The sequence below is a fragment of the Trichechus manatus genome, unplaced genomic scaffold (genome assembly GCF_000243295.1).
Source record: "Trichechus manatus latirostris isolate Lorelei unplaced genomic scaffold, TriManLat1.0 scaffold00058, whole genome shotgun sequence".
In the NCBI taxonomy this organism is placed as follows: domain Eukaryota; kingdom Metazoa; phylum Chordata; class Mammalia; order Sirenia; family Trichechidae; genus Trichechus; species Trichechus manatus.
Window position 1 is genome coordinate 13,687,695 of NW_004443994.1, and position 16,593 is coordinate 13,704,287.

Below are 16,593 nucleotides of genomic sequence, written 5' to 3' on the forward strand. Positions count from 1 at the left end.
GGACATCATGCTTGGTAAAGTAGAGGGTCAGCAAAAAAGAGGAAGACCCTCGACGAGATGGATTGACACAGTGGCTGCAACAATGGGCTCAAGCACAGCAACAATTTTGAGGATGGTGCAGGACCAGGCAGTGTTTTGTTCTGTTGTGCGCAGGGTCGCTATGAGTTGGAACCGACTCGACGACACCTAACGACAACAACAACCACAATCTTTATGGAAGCAGATTGCCAGTCCCTTCTTCTGTGTCACTTCTGGGGGGGTATAAACCACCAACCTTTAGGTTAGTAATGGAGCCCAAACTGCTTGTGCCACCCAGGGGCCTTTCTCTTTGCACATTGTTCACCTTAATTAAGTATTTGGTGAATGGACGAAGGACTAAAACCAACAAAAAGCTATCCTGACAAGGAATTTCAACTAGTCTTACGTGGTCAAAGCTTAATGATGAGAACAAATGATCTAGTATGATTAAGCACTTTTTATATAAAATATCCAGAAAGGCTCTGTAGATGCACAAAGTTTGCAAGAGTGAGATCTCATCTAATGCTTAATAACTGAACAAATAATGATATTTGGCCTAGTCCATAATATTACATAAACCAATCCCTGACAATAACATTTATGTTGAATTATAATACTGTCCTATAGCCTGACAGCATTCCTTGTAATAGGTTTTGTAGGCATCGTTCCAACAATCAATTTAGATTCAATGGTATAGAGCTCATTAAAAATAATTTCTTTATATTTTCCAGCCTCATTGCTTACAGTTTTCTATTAAGAAAATAATAATGGCCAGCTATTTCACTTTTTCTTTCTAACAAAATAATCAAATAACAAAAAGTATTGTCCATAGTTCTCATAGAAATCATCATTTTATTGACAATTCACTTAAAATTCTAAATCTAGGCAATTATTACATTAGACAAAAAAATTCAGCTTCAGGGAAAAGTAATCCACTCGAATTTGTAGGTGTTATAAAAGCCAAACGGCTATGTTGTTCATGGTGCTTTTCTTTTGATCCCCTTGCCCTGGGCTGCCACAAACCAAACCAAACCAAAACCATTGCCTTTAGTAGATTCTGACTCATTGTGATCCTATAGGACAAAGTAGAACTTCCCCATAGGGTTTCCAAGGCTGTGAATCTTTATGGAAGCTGACTGCCATATCATTCTCCCATGGAGTGACTGAAAGGTTTGAATCGCCGACCTTGCAGTTAGTAGCTGAGAGCTTAAACACTGTGCCACCAGGGCTCGTTTGAGCTGCCATAATCTACTAAAAAAGATGGGCCCATGTTTGGCAGTGGCTAATATCACAAAATAAGGATAGTAGTCAAAGAAACCAGCCACTAGACTTGGAGCAGAATAATCAGTACATAATTTGCGGAGATTCACGAGACATAGCAAGTGGCTGTACAACACGTGTCCCAAAAGACATTAGCTACAAACTCTAAAGAGCATGCTTATAGCACTTAAGGTTTTAGAAATTGCCTTTATACATTATATCATTTAATTCTCACAATAATGTCATTATTACAATATTGATGAAACCCGAGGCCCACAAATGTGGAGTGAAGTGATTTTCTCATTCTACACGCTGGTAAGTGGCAGAGCAAACTCCAGCGCAGATGTTCCAACTCCAAGCCTAGCACCTTCCCCTCTACATTAACTGGATATGACTGTCCTGAGCTTTTTGGCTGCGGCTTGACCCAACAATAATACTATAAGTTGTTTTTTTTTTATATTTTAGAAGAAGATAACAGAGGGAAAGATCTAATAAACTATGTCCTCAGGAAAGGATTCTCCAGAAATATTTATTGAGCAACTACTATGTGTCTAGAACATACACAGATACTATGTGCTATGTACTGAAGACAGTCGAAAAGAGAGGGCAAAACATATATGACCCCTCTCCTCAGGGAGTTTGTAGCCTGGTAGAATTAAACATAAACAATCAAATAAACATGTATAGCATTTATCACAATTGCAATGATATATATTTATCTGATTATTTGTTTAAGGTCTAATCCTATCAGACAACAATCTCTATCCTTTTATTATACTCACCAGGCCAAATATTATCCCCTTGTTAAACCCAGTTATTCCATATCTGCCCAAGAGAAACTCAATATAGCTAGAGATTATAACTGCTCCCCCTTCAAATGCACAATCTCAAATGGGAACTCAATACTGCCTAACAATCCTTCTTATTATACGCGTCACTCCACAAAAGACATTTAGATACCTTCTCCTCTGAGCTAAAATATAAAATGCCACTCCTTTTTAGTCTAGGCTGAAGTGTATGAGTCATCAGACCAAGACATTTAACAAAATTGTTCACGGATGCTTCCCCAGAACTTCAAACAATGCCTGCCCCATAGTATCTTCTCAAATGAATGAAGGTACTGAGTAGCAGTATATTTAGGATAAACAGTGCACTTCTTGAACTTAGCTTGGCCTCCAGTCTTGATTTCATTATTTACTGGTTTCGACCTGGCTAAATTTTGCTAACCTTCATAAGATCTCAGTTTCCTCATTCATGAAATGGGACTAAGATCTTCCAGGGTTGTTGTAAGGATTATATAAGATAATTTATATAAATTATATAAAATAAAGCCAGAGTTTGGTACACAGAAGGCATTCAATAAATGTTAGTTCTCATTATCAACATCGTTATTATGGAAATTCTTAAAATGTTAGTTTTCTTTCAATTATTAACTTTATGAAGTATTTTGTTACACAATGAAAATAACAATGCATGTATTTTAAATATGTGATTTAAAATATTTTGTTGCATGCTTAATATTATGCTAAAGCAAACATTTCTCTTCTCTTCAGTAAACCGTTTTTTCCAGCTTTTAAAAGGGAAGTCAATGAATTAAACGTGTCTTGCATGATGGAGAATTGTTTATTTCACATTTAAACTGCATACACTCTATAAAGTCAGGATTGCTCACATAGATTTGTAATTTTATGCTTCACATGCTTAAATAAGTAAAATTAAGAAAATGAAGATTTGATAGTTGAAAAGTAAATGTAAACACTAGTGCTTAAAGAATGAAAGCAAGGCCATTCTGTACCCTAAAGAAAACACATTATCCTGGGGCGGGGGGGTTGGGGAGGGAAGATGCTAAAATCTGAGCCCATTACCGTGCTACTTCATGAACATCTGGCAGTCTGTCACTTCACGGGCAACAACATCTTCTCTAAACAGAAGAGACGAATTCATCAGGGATTCCCGTAGTACAGTATATGCTTAACTTAAGTACCTGCTTTCCGTGATTTCCATAGATTATCATATTCATGACACTGTGGAGTGAAAGCATTCTTCTGACTCTCTAACCAGAACATGAAAAAGAAATTAAAACACTGGCAGGTACTTTGTCTCCAGTTTGTTGGACAAGTAAGAAAAGGACTTTCCACCCATTTATGTAAATGAAATTCTGTCAACTTAGAACATTTTAACAAAGATGACAGTTGACTGTCTATTAATAAATACTTGACAGGATAACAATTATAATTGTAGTTGATTGTTTTTCTTTCCGTAAATGTAGGTCAGTGTGTATTTTTTAAGAATCTGTTTAAAATAAATTTGCAAACCCCAATAACTTTTCTCCTCACCCCTATTAATGCAGGCAAAACTTCAACGTGTACATTCTTGTCTTCTAAAATGTTCATGGTTTTAGAATATGGTGGCAAAGCCTTTGCTGATACATATAATCATGTAATTAAATATGTGTGTGCTTAGCAGTGTATTTAGGCATACCTGCATATCAACATACACATATATAAATACATGCTAGATATTCATATTCTAATCCAGTATTTTGAATTCTGTGGAAAGCCTTAAAGTACACTTGGCTCTCTCTTATCCAGGGGTGGTTATTCATTTTAGGGATAATCCACGCTTCTTCTAGCTGACATTAGAAATTTTTAAATTGTTTACTATCAGAAAGGTAGGGTAAGGATATGTAACAAATTAATCAATCTGGTTACTCATCAAGCTTTGGGAATTTAGTAGAGGAGGAAGTAATGAATCTAACGAATAAGTTGAGTTTTGGGAGGTTACCTGTGGAAATCACTTATCTACCTTAGTCCACTACCCCATTAGTTACATTTGAGAAAGAGAGTTTCTAAACAGAATCAGGAAGAGCTTTAAAATTTCCTTTTGTGCAAGATCCTTCCAGGAAAATGTATCTCTCTAGGGGAGTTTGGGAGAGGGACAAGGCTATGTTGATGTATTAGAATGTCAGTTACAAGTACTACCCAAACAGTGAGTAATTTTGCCTTTATCTATTACAATTGAAAGCACAACACTGTACTTCATCAGATTTAAGATGCTATAATATATTGTTCTTATGCATGCAATGAAGTAGAAAGTAAGCAAAATAAATTGTTTAAATATTACTAAAATTTTCTCCCAAAGTCTGATAATTTGAAGATGCCATCTATTGTAAGACACCCTGATTTTAAAGATATTAAAATGGAAAAAATGCACATATTAGAACTAATAAAACACAGTGTTGTTAATTGCCGTTGAGTAAGCTCGCACTCCTAGTGACCTTATGTAAAACAGAACAAAACATTGCCTGATTTTGAGCCTTCTTCATGATTGTTAGTATGCCTGAGTCCGTTGCTGTGGCCATTGTGTCACTCCTCTTCATTGGGGGTTTCCTTAGTTCTTACTGGTTCAGTTCTAAGTTTCTTATTACTGTTAGAGGCCATAATAGTGGCATCTCATTTTCCTAGAGTAATGTTATATGAAAATCATCTTTCCTAAAATCTTATTTATAAATAAAAACCCAAGTTCTAGAGGTATAAAACTTAAATATACATATATATATATATATATATATATATATATATATCTCATCAGAGACAAGCTGGGAATAAACATGGTTCTGTTCCCAGCTATATCCCAGAAAACAATGTGTAAATATTTGAAAGAGCTAGAAGCAGAGAAGGGTAAATCTCTGGATGTTTCTGATTTACGTTAAGTCTACCTTTGAATGTTTCTGAGCTAGGTATCTTTGTTGTTTTTTGAACTCCATTTTCCCCTCCTTATCTCCTCCAGAGGTAGATGAAGCCAAAAGTTTTTTGGTTTGTTTAGTTAAAGAATATGTACAATATGTATTTGTGTGTATCTCCAAAAGTGAGTTCAGGATGAAAATATCATAAGCAAAATTTGCTCTGCCAAACAAAATGATAATGCCCTATCAATTTTTTTAAGAGCAAGATTCCTCTCTCATGTTTTTGGGCAAATAACTTTACATGAGCTAGCTATCCTGAGATGCTGACAGACCGAGTTGTTTCTAAGGAGAAATTTCTGTTGGTCAGTGTGCAGGGGTTAATTCTTCTAGCACTGCTCCTTGGAGATACTTTTTCGAGGACAGAATGAACCACAGAGAAAGATACACAGGACAATGTCCAAAAAATACAGCATCATTATGCCATTTAATGACTGATGTAGGTTCCGTCAGCCAACAGTCCTAGGAAAGTAGGTTTTCTCTGAATAAGAATGATTCAGAAAGATAATGTTGTATTTTATTAGAATCAATAAAATCATAAGCAAATACCATGTATTCCTGTTAGTCATCCAGTGATGGAACTGTGTGCGTGAATGCACTAATGGATTCCTTCAATGCAAATTAGCACTAAATTCCTAAGTAAACCGTCCTTCACTTCAGAGCCACTGTAATCCATCTCTTATGTCAGATGAACTGCTAGACTTATCCTTCTGATCGCATAGGCTTTACTGCTCTTCTTCATTCATCTCTCACACTCAGTAATCCTTTTACCTCTCCTTTCCAAGTTTATAATTTAAATGCAATCTATTCACTACTGAAAAAGGACCCTAGTGTAAATAGGATGTCTTTGAGTTACAGCCAGAGAAGCCATTACTGGATATACAATGGCCCGGGATCTTTTACATGTACGACAATATGGGGAGCCTCACTGCTCACTTGCCTTCATTAATGTTTCATGTCGACACACAGTATTAAGACTGGGCACTGAATTTGGGGTCCTCTTCTACTTTGACTTCTTTCACACAGTCTGGCAGTATTTTGTATTCTAGAGAAAAGTCTTTGAGGGCCAGAATTAACCCCCATCAGTTCTTTGGTGTGTTATCAAAATGGATTTTGATTTTATATTTCAAAGTTGCAAAATAGCAGATTGGCTATATAAATTATGGTGTGGTCTTTCTTCAACATACTAGATGGCCATTAAAAAGAAAATCATGTTTAGAAGGATTTTAAGAAGTATGAAAAATGCTTCCTTAATATATTTTTAAGTAAAATAAAAGGATTAGAGCAGTATATGCCGTCTGAGCCTAATTTAGTTTTATAAATTATTATTTATGTGTGTTTGTGTCTCTCTATATATAGGCACACACACACACAAACTGGGATCACTGAGTGGTGGGATTAAATGATTTTTATTTTTTTGTACTTATATAGTTTTCTAATTTTCTCCAAGAGCACATATTACTTTTATAATCAGAAAAATGTTAATTAAAACAAATATTGGCTTAAACGGAACGTTAATGGGAAATGTTATAAAAACCTTTGTGGGAATAAAATTACAATTATCATCATGGCCACAATCGTTATCCTATTTTTTAAAATATGAGCCTCAAATCACAATTTAGAATGGTAGCTAACAAGCAAATTTAAGCTGTGAGAGAATGCATATGTAATGACTAAACAAATAGAAATATGATAAACAGATTTCAGGCCTAATTTTAAAATATGGTTAAATTCATAGTAAGTCATCCACTCCAATAAAGCACTGCATATATTTGAGGTTATAGATTCTTGTTCCTGAGTAAAATGAAATTCCTAAATTTTAGTTCTATATGGGGCATTGGCAAATTAGTAATATCTAAGAATTAAACTGTAATGCTAAATTTCCAAGAATTAAAATAGTAACGCTAGCGTTTACTAGAATTCTTTCCCATTTATATTTCCCAAAGGAGATATACATTTAGCATATATATATGAAAATATTTATGCACAAATACACAGAATAAAATTTTGTCCTTTCAGAGTCCAGCTACCTAAACAAATGAACAAATGAACCTAAAAATATTGCATCTTCAGAAGGATCTTTGGTGGCAAGTATCATCTTCGCTCCCAGATAGAATGAACAGAGTTGAGAAGCGTTATAGAGCTAAATGTTACCCACACTGCGTTCTGATTAGCCCATTTGTGTATTGAAAAAGAATAGTGTTGATTAGCTGATGATGTTTTTAAAGACCAGTCTTTCTTTTTATGTAGAAGTCAGTGAGGATGGGAGAAGCTTCACAAGTATAATCAAACCAAAATTTTAAAAGGTGAAGCAACGATTATACATACATTAGAGGGAGTAACAGCAAATACATTGACCTTGGAAGAGTAAGGTGTCAGTAGAGAGCTGGAGGATCTGCAGACAATAGTAGGTGTGAGACAGTCTAGGTTGCAATTTTATAAGCTTTGAAGACCCATAAAGGTAATATCTTTTTTACAAGCATTGAAAAACAAGTATTCATATTTCATTAAGGCCTATTATATATATAGGAGACCCTTGTTGCACAAATGGTTAAGAGCGTGACGACTGAGAAATTGGTGGTTCGATCCTACCCAGAGGTGTCTCAGAAGACAGGCCTGGTGATCTGCTTCTGAAAGGCCATGGCCTTGGAAACCCTTTAGAACAGTCCTCTGCACACATTGGGTCACCATGAGTCAGAACTGACTCAACAGCAACTGACAACAACACACACACACACAGACACGAAGAGCAGCCAACTGCAATATAAATTCCATCCTCCTCTAGAAGCAAAGAGTAAATGCATAAAAGGGAAAATGTGTATGTGCACATGATCAGAAAAAAGAGTACGTGAAGGAAAACAATGGGTTAATAAAACATCAGTTTTCCTACCATCTATGATATTGGAGCTCAGAAAAAGTAGTTGTGAAGGAGATTCCACAGATACTGAGTCATCTGAAGTGATTTGAAAGCCTTCACAACTTTCTGTTTGAATGATCCAGTAAGTTAAATCAATATTTACTGGGCACCTACAATTTTCTGGATATTAATCCCTCTATCTGACTCACTATTCACTAAAGAGACCCAAGACAACTGCACCATTGGTACCTTATAAACAGTGGCTATGGGGCGTCTTACTGAGACCTGAGCTTAGAAAGTGTGTGTGCGTGTGTGTGTGTTTGTGTGTGTGTGTATATATATGTATTTTTACACAAATAACACACACCTTCTATGTTTGTTTGCCAACCGCGCCCTCACCCCTTGAGGTATTTTTGTAAGTGGGCTATGACAATTTTTTTCACAGCAACATGTAAAAAAAATTGGTATAGCAGCACTTACAAAAATATCTTCGGGGGGAGGGTGTGGTTGGCAAACATAGAAAGCACGCATTGTTTACGTAAAATACTGTATTAAAAAAAAAAAAAAAAAACCCAAAACCCATTGCCATCTAGTCATTTCTGACTCATAGCAACCCTACAGGACAGAGTATAACTGCCCCATAGAGTTTCCAAGGAGTTGCGGGTGGATTTGAACTGCTGACCTTTTGGTTAGTAGTCGACCTCTTAAAAAAACACCGTATAGTTGGCATGAAGTGACAAATCATGGATCTACTAAAGAAATGGTAGATTTTTCTCACAGAATTCACTTCTGTACACAATCTCCTGGAATATTTTATAGTGCAGATGAATTAGCCAGTTTTGGTTATTGTCCTATAATATGTACCATGGCTGATGGTTGAGCCAGCAACTCAAGTCCCCCTAGGATAAAAAGCATAATGACAGATCGAATGTGCTAATAATACTAAAGGTTTTCAAAATAAAACCTTTATTGATTGAATGCCTTATCATCTACAAGTGTCACTCATTTACCTGCTGCTTTTAAGTATATGTGAATGTATGGATGAAAAAAGACTCTTTTTTTCTGAACAATTTTCACTAAAAGATCACTTCAGAATCATAGGCTAAAGTAGTGCTTTATTATTGCTGTATAATTGTGAAGTACACTTAGAGGAAGCTGGGTCAAGCACTATTATCATCTTTCTTATATACTGATTCATCCTATATACAGGGGTTTATCTATATCCTATAAAGTTAATATGTAGAGCAGGTTAGAAGAGAAAATTAATCCTTGTATAGATGTTGCATGAAACTTTTAGTCTTAAGATAATGCCAAATATGCAATTTTTAATATTACTTAATTTAGAATTTTTGCACCTTTATTCATAAATAGAAAAATGGTCTATAATTTTCTTTACTGTACTATTATCAGATTTTGGTATTAAAGTTGAACCAAATCCATAAATTTTAGGGGGAGTTTTCTGTATCTGGAATTGTTTAAATACCACAAAACCTCTGATAAAGATGTCAGCTATTCAGCTGCAAAATTTCCTGTGCCTGGTATCTCTTTAATGGCAGATTTTAAAATTTGCTTTCCAATTCTATCTATGATTATTGGTTACTTTTTAAAAAAAATTTAGGGAGGTTATAGATGATAAGAAATTACCTCCTCACTCTAAATATTACAGCTGAAGAGCTGTACAGTCATGCACTGCACAACGTACGTTTGGGCAATGTCTGACTACATATATGTCTGTGATCCCTGGGTTATAAATGCCAGACTTGTGTACAACCCATAGTTACAAACCAACCCCCGAAAAGCCTATGCTGTTAAAAATTCGAGGTACGTATAAAGGTTCATAATAACAAACAGGCACTACTTTGCAACATACATCAAAATATTATTATTATTGCTGTAGTATTATGTTAAAGATATTTTAGTGTATCTGGAAGTATTTCTTTAATGTTTTTTATGCATAGGAAGGTACACTATATACTATGTCAAACATTTGACTGATGTTAGATACGAACCGTACCTAACTGTTCTGACTTACATACAAATTTGACTTAACAATAGACTTAGGAACAGAAGTTGTTCCTAAGTAAGCAAGGACTGCCTGTATATAATATGGTGTTTACACAACGGCCAATCACATATCCTATTTCACAGAATGTACTGTGGACATTAAGTGACACATGACTGTATACAACAATTTCTTATTCTTTAATACTCTCCTATATCTGAAGTTACAGCTTTATTTTCATTTTTAACAGAATCTATTTTTACTTCCTCCTTTTTGGAGTTTTTATGGTAATCTTATCTATTTATTTATTTCCTTTTTCCATATGTCAAGGTTTCTGGGTGGTGCAACTGGTTTGCGACCAACTGCTAACCTAAAGATTGGCGGTTCAAACCCACCCAGCGGTGCTATGGAAGAAAGCCCTGGTGATCTGTTTTCATGAAGATGACAGCCAAGAAAACCCTCTGCAGCAGTTCTACTCTGTAACACATGGGGTCACCATGAGTCGGAATCCACTCGACAGTAACAGATTGGATTTTGTTTTTTTCATGTCGCTTTTGGTTTTATTCATTCTTTTTCCCTTTTTAAAACAATTTATTCCCAAAACAGACCTTGCTGATGCCCAGGAGAAGTGGACGCTCCTTGTAGTTCAGTGCATCTCTTCTCAGTCCAGGCTGGCCTTCCCTTCTCTGGTCATGCTGAGGGCTCTTTATAATCTTCAGGTTCTATTGTGAAAACACCTTCATTTTTTTCCCCTGTTTATTTCTCTGTCCTTTACCTTCTGCCTGGATGCTGTTTGCACTTGTCTTTCTCTATAGCATTTTTTTTTTTCCAAGCCAGAAACCATCTTTGGCTTTTTGACATACAGAACCATTTAAATATACACAAGTAGAAAATAATAGATGAGTATCAAATAGTTTTCACACTTCCTGGTCTCTGCAAGGGAACTTGAGGGGGGCATCAAAAGTTAGATCCAGCGACAATGAGCTGTATTATATCAGTTTTCCTGTTTAAGCACCTAGAAAAAGCAGTGGGTACTGAAAATAGTACTGAGCTCAGAATCTGGATATTAGAAGATTCGGGTTCTAGGTCTTTATTTAAATTCTTTTTCTGTCTGATTCAAAAATTAACTCCTCTGTGAGAGTTAATTTCTCTCTTACTATTGACCCAAAGATATAGAGAAGCACGTAGAGCTAGATGGAAAAAAAATTCAATTTACAATCACACTAACCTGCTTCAAAACTTAAAAAAAAAAAAAAAAAAAGCTTGTTTACTTGTTTCTTTTTAATGATTCATATTTCAGTGGTTTAGATCATGTCATCTGAAGGTTGAAGTTTAGTGATAAAATGACTGTCCCAGTTGCAAATGGAAAAGAAGTTTCTAAAATAAGGTGCATGACTTTAGAGATCTTCGATTCCAGGATGAACCTGTTATCTGCATGTTTATCTGAGCAAGAAGAACAGCTTGCATAATAGACTCTTCTAATGGATGTAAACAAGCTCTCTTTTTCTATCATCTTTTTTTTTTTTTTTTTTTAATGAAAGAATATAGAAATATATTATTTAGTGGTAAAGTGAACAAAAAACTCATTGTTTTTCACAGGCTTTGGAGACAAAAGATCGTTGCCTCCAGGCCTTGGCAATTTTGAACAAAAAGCGTTCATTATATGAAGTACACTAGGTATGTTATTTATTGTGATTTGTGGTGATATAATTGAGCCCAAACAGAACAGGATTTGAAAAGAAAGCCCTATACTAGTGCATTCTGTAATTCTGGCTTACAAACATTAAGAAGTGAAATTCTTATGCCATCTACAACACATCCCAACCCTTCAGTCTGTCCCCAGAAGTCAGGTAACAGGCCTATGTAATAGCTCTGTACTAGAAGACCATTCAAGGCAATGACATGGAAATTAGCACGCTGAGTGTCCTGCTTTGCAGCTGAATTCCTTGATTTCCATTATTTGACAGCAAGATGATATCAAAGGCTGCAGAGAGTTGTTAAGGGATAGCTCAAATGCTAGTGTGTGTGGTGAAGCAGGTGAGCAGTTAGGATCGTGTGACACATACTGACAAGAAAGGGAGTATCAGGCTACCCCCTGAGTGAAGCGCTGAACATGGGCCCTATCATGGAAAATATGCTTTTTGTTAAAACTCTCCGTATCTAGAGGGAGGGGCAACCTTTCTGGCACAAATGCTTGACTGCTGTGAAAATCCAGTGAAAGGTCTTCTCAGGGTTTGTTTAAAAAGGTCAGCTCAGGAACTACTGACCCCCATGACTTCATCCTGACAGTTTCCGCACCCTCACAAAATCACTCTTGTCACTTCTAGCCTCCTGTGCTTTTCTGAAAACAAAACCCTCTACCACCTGCCGTCTATTATTCTATCAGCGAGCAACATGCTCTCTCTTCAGCTGATATTTCAATTTATTTGTGGTTAGATGTGCAATAATACTCTGACTGAAGCCAAGGGAGCAGTTTAAAGATTTAAAACAAAAACAAAGCCAGTGCTTCAAATATCTCTTCATGCAAAGCTTACCAGACACGAAAATGTGGCTAATTCTCATCCATACAAAAGCAAAACTCAGACACGCAGATGGTCAGTGCCTGCCCTCTGCAGAGGGAGAAGCAGGGTTGGCTCCAACTAAAAAATAATTATCCAGGTCCTTTGAAAATCAAGTTGTACCACTTCTCCTGTGAGCATCCACAAAGACTGTTGCATATATTTGCTATTAGCTCCCTCTTTGTCTGGGGATTTTGTTAATGCTCTTTCTTCATAGAAGTTTGTGTTGCCTTGTTCTCATATTTGACACCAACTGAAATAGCCTTGCCGAAACCTTTGTTTCTATTTTCTTCAAAATGTGTATTCCTCAATGAGGTTTCATCTTAATCTCTTCTTTTCAAAAGGATATGAATTGAACACGCAGAGAATCAGCCTAACAGGACCGATTATCAATTTCCATTTCCTTTCAACGCCTTTGCCACCCGTGGGCCTCCTAGACAGCTTTCCTCGAGGACAAAAGGTGTCTGAAATGGACAACTTTATTTTATTCACTGGTCTCTTAGTGAATGACAGAGACTCATCGCCCATAATAAATCCTTCCTCTGACTCTTTTATATAATGCACAGCTGAGCTAAAAAGGAAATCAATGCTGCAATTTTAATTTAACACTTTCATTCCGTTAATTTATCTAAAAAATCCTATGCCATGACTTTTCCTTGTCAAAACAGCCAATTGCTGTCAGTGTGAAAATGCTCCGAGTTTCTTTCTTTCTTTTCTTTTTTTTTAAAAATAGTATGGCTGTAAAAACCATGGGTCACATACTAAGCCCTCTGTTTTTCTTCTGAGTGCAAAGCTCCTTTTGAAATCAATGCGAGCTCAGCAAGTTGGAGAAATACGTAGAGTCTCCAGGGAGAGAAGAATCTGGGCCTACATAGTTTGTTAGCTTCACTAAAGTTGCTCATGAAACACTATAAAAATGGGATACCAAGTATCTGAAGTGTGCATTTGGTGGTGAAATCTGATCATTTGAGTAAACTGGCGTCATTTAATCACGATTAATCCCTAGGGAGACTTCTAAGTGATAAACAACACTATGTTTTCTGTCCTGGTACCATAAAATAACCCCTTCATTTCCATTCATTTCTCTGTGTATTTCAGAACTTGAAAACAAGCCACAGATGGAGTCTTACACTGCTCTGGGCATGCTGCTGTCATAGGGGAAGGAGGCCAACTCAACAGCACATTCCCATCAGTGCTGTGGTGGAGATGTGTGGGGCATGGAGATTATGGGGCAGCAGAATCTGCCACCTTTGCAATGGGAATCTCATGCCAACGGAATTGTTTCTTCAAGTCTTGGCTCAAATATCACCTTAGTGAAACTGTTCCTAACCATGCTACTTAAATTGAAATTCTATCTGGCCTCCCTTTACTCCCCTGTTGTTGTTGGGTGCCATCAAGTCGATTGCGATTCATAGCAACACCATGTGACAGAGTAGAACTGCCCCCTAGGGTTTTCTTGGCTGTAATCTTTATGGGAGCAGATCACTAGGTCTTTATCCAGCAGGGCCACTGAGTTGGTTTGAAGTGCCAACCTTTCAGTTAGCAGCCAAGTGTTCAAATGTTGCACCAGCAGGGCTCCTATTCATGCCCCTAGCCCTCTCTATACGAGCCCTGGCAGCACAGTGGTTAAGCACTTGGCTGCTAACCTACAGGTTGGTCTCGAACCCACTAGTGGTTCCGTGGGACAAAAGACCTGAAGATCTGCTTCCACAAAGATTACAACCCAGGTGTGATGGTTAAGATTGTGTGTCAACTTGGCTGGGCCATGATTCTCAGTGTTTTGGCAGTCGTATAATGTTGTGATCACTTCCCTGTAGAGATTTGATACATGATCATCCCCATAATGGGATCTGCTGTGAGTAGCCAATCAGTTGAAGGGGAGTTTCCTTGGGCATGTGGCCTGCATTGAGTGTGGGCAGACGTTCAGGCAGGGCTCAGGGCCTTTTGCTTATTCTGGATCCTGCAGCTGGCTCCTGTTCGTCTGACCTCCAATTCTTTAGACTTGAGCTAGCAGCTTGCCTGTCAGTCTTGGGATTCATTGATCTTCCTAGCCTGTGAGCAACAGCCCTGTCTCCAGCCTGCCTATCTTGGGTTCACCAGCCCCTGCGGCTATGTGAATCAGGAGAAGTCTCTTTCCTGACTCACGGACTTGGGACATTACAGCCTCTACAACTGCGTGAGCTATTTTCTTGATATAAATCTCTCTATCTATATATATATATATATTTATATGCATTACTGGTTTTGCTTCTCTAGAGAACCCAGCCTAAGACACTAGGAAACCCTATGGGGCAGTTCTACTATGTCATGTAGGGTAGATATGAGTCGGAATAGACGGCACACAACGACAGCCCATTTTATACCTCTTCCATGCTTTTTTTTTTCTCCTTAGCACTTAAGAATTTTCAACTCACTTTATAATTTACTTATATAGTTCATTGTCTATCTCCATCCCAAATAAAATATAAATGTCCTGACTATTTGTTCACTAAATTATCCTCAGAGCATAGAGTAGTGTATAACACATTATAGGTGCTCAATAAATATTTGTTGCATGAAGGAACTATTAAGAGGGCATCTCCTGGAAAGTTGTCCCTGTGGCAGGAATGGCAGCAGTGCACCTCTACTGTTACCTCAGAACAGAGGCCCTGTGTAGAGGGGTTACTGTAGACTGATCCACATAATGACTGTGTTTAGAAAGACAGTTCGGTAGACTATTTCTTGCTGTGAGAACCTGCAAAATCTGAGCGTGGTTCAGGAAAGGCAGCCTAACTCTAAACCCAAGGCAAGGGATTAACTCAACTGTGGGCTTCTAAATAGAGTTAGACCCTGGAACTTGTGTGTTGCAGGGACAACCCTAGCTAGTTTGGGTTTGAAACACAGCTTCAGTTATCAGTCCATAGGTATGACTGATTCAATGAGACCATAGGTACCATGCTAGGCACTGCAGGGGAGACAGCATCCTAGCCAATATCTTTAGTAATTTAAGATCTAGAGAGATTAGCATGTATGTTTCAGGTCCAGAACAGCTATCATGGGGAATCAGAGAAGGGTTTTCCAGATTGTCCTGAATCTTGAAGGATGGCAATGCTTTCTGTAGCAGAGATGAGATAAAAGGCATTCCAGGCAATGGAAATGGCATTAAGACAAGCAGCATATATTTGAGGAATAGCAATTAGTCTCATATAATCTGCTTATCTTATAGATATTTGTACTAAAGGAAACATTGAAAGGGAGATAATTCTAGAAAGACAGGTGACTAGTATATTGGAAGTTGGGTTTTACATAGTCTATTTTTTTAGTGGGGACTCACCAATAGCTTTTAGTGAGAAGATGACTTCATTTAGAAGTTTGTGCTTTAGGCACTACGTTTTGTCTTATTTTTGTGGGCGTAGTGGTAGTGGTGGTGGATATAACCAGTCAAATAAATATTTTGATGTAGTGGACCTTAAAGCTTAAGAACTATGGAATCCATCTGACTTCTAACCTTTAATCAACGTCAAATGTTCTAGAATAAAGTCATGTACCTGCTTTTCAAAGACTTCACAGTGACTTTGCAAAATTGCTCATCCTTCTTTCCCGCATGCTCAACCTGTATGGTGTGATGGTTAAGGTTATGTGTCAGCTTGGCTAGGCCATGATTCTCAGTGGTTTGGCAGATATTATGCAGTCATCTTCCATTTTGAGATCTGACGTGAGCAGCCAATCAGTTGAAACGCCAATCAGTTGGAAACCAATCAGTTTCCTTGGGGATTGGCCTGTATTCCATATATATGGATGTCCTCGCAAAGCTCTCTCTAGATCCTGTATCTGACTTGTTATCCTCTGACCTCAGGTTCTTGGGATGTGAGCCAGCAGCTTGTCACCTGACCTGTAGATTTTGAGCTCATCAGCCCCTGCAACCACCTGAGTCAGGAGAAGCCTCCAACCTGACATTTGACCCATGGATTTGGAACTTGCCAGCTTCCACAACTGTGTGAACCGTTTCCCTGAGATAAATCTCTCTCTCTCTAAAGATATATAAAAAAATCCAAATCTGTTGCCACCAAGCTCATAGCGACTCTATAGGACAGAGTAGAACTGCCCATAGGGTCTCCAAGGAGTGGCTGGTGGATTCGAACTGCCAACCTTTTGGTTAGCAGCCGTAGCTTGCCGT

At 37.5% G+C, this 16,593-nt stretch overlaps 1 protein-coding gene across 1 annotated transcript in view; it reads right to left on the minus strand.

Moving 5' to 3' along the window:
- Positions 1-16,593, minus strand: part of DPYD (dihydropyrimidine dehydrogenase) — a 926,643-nt gene that overhangs the window by 37,332 nt on the left and 872,718 nt on the right. The gene's annotated exons all lie outside the window — the stretch shown is intronic.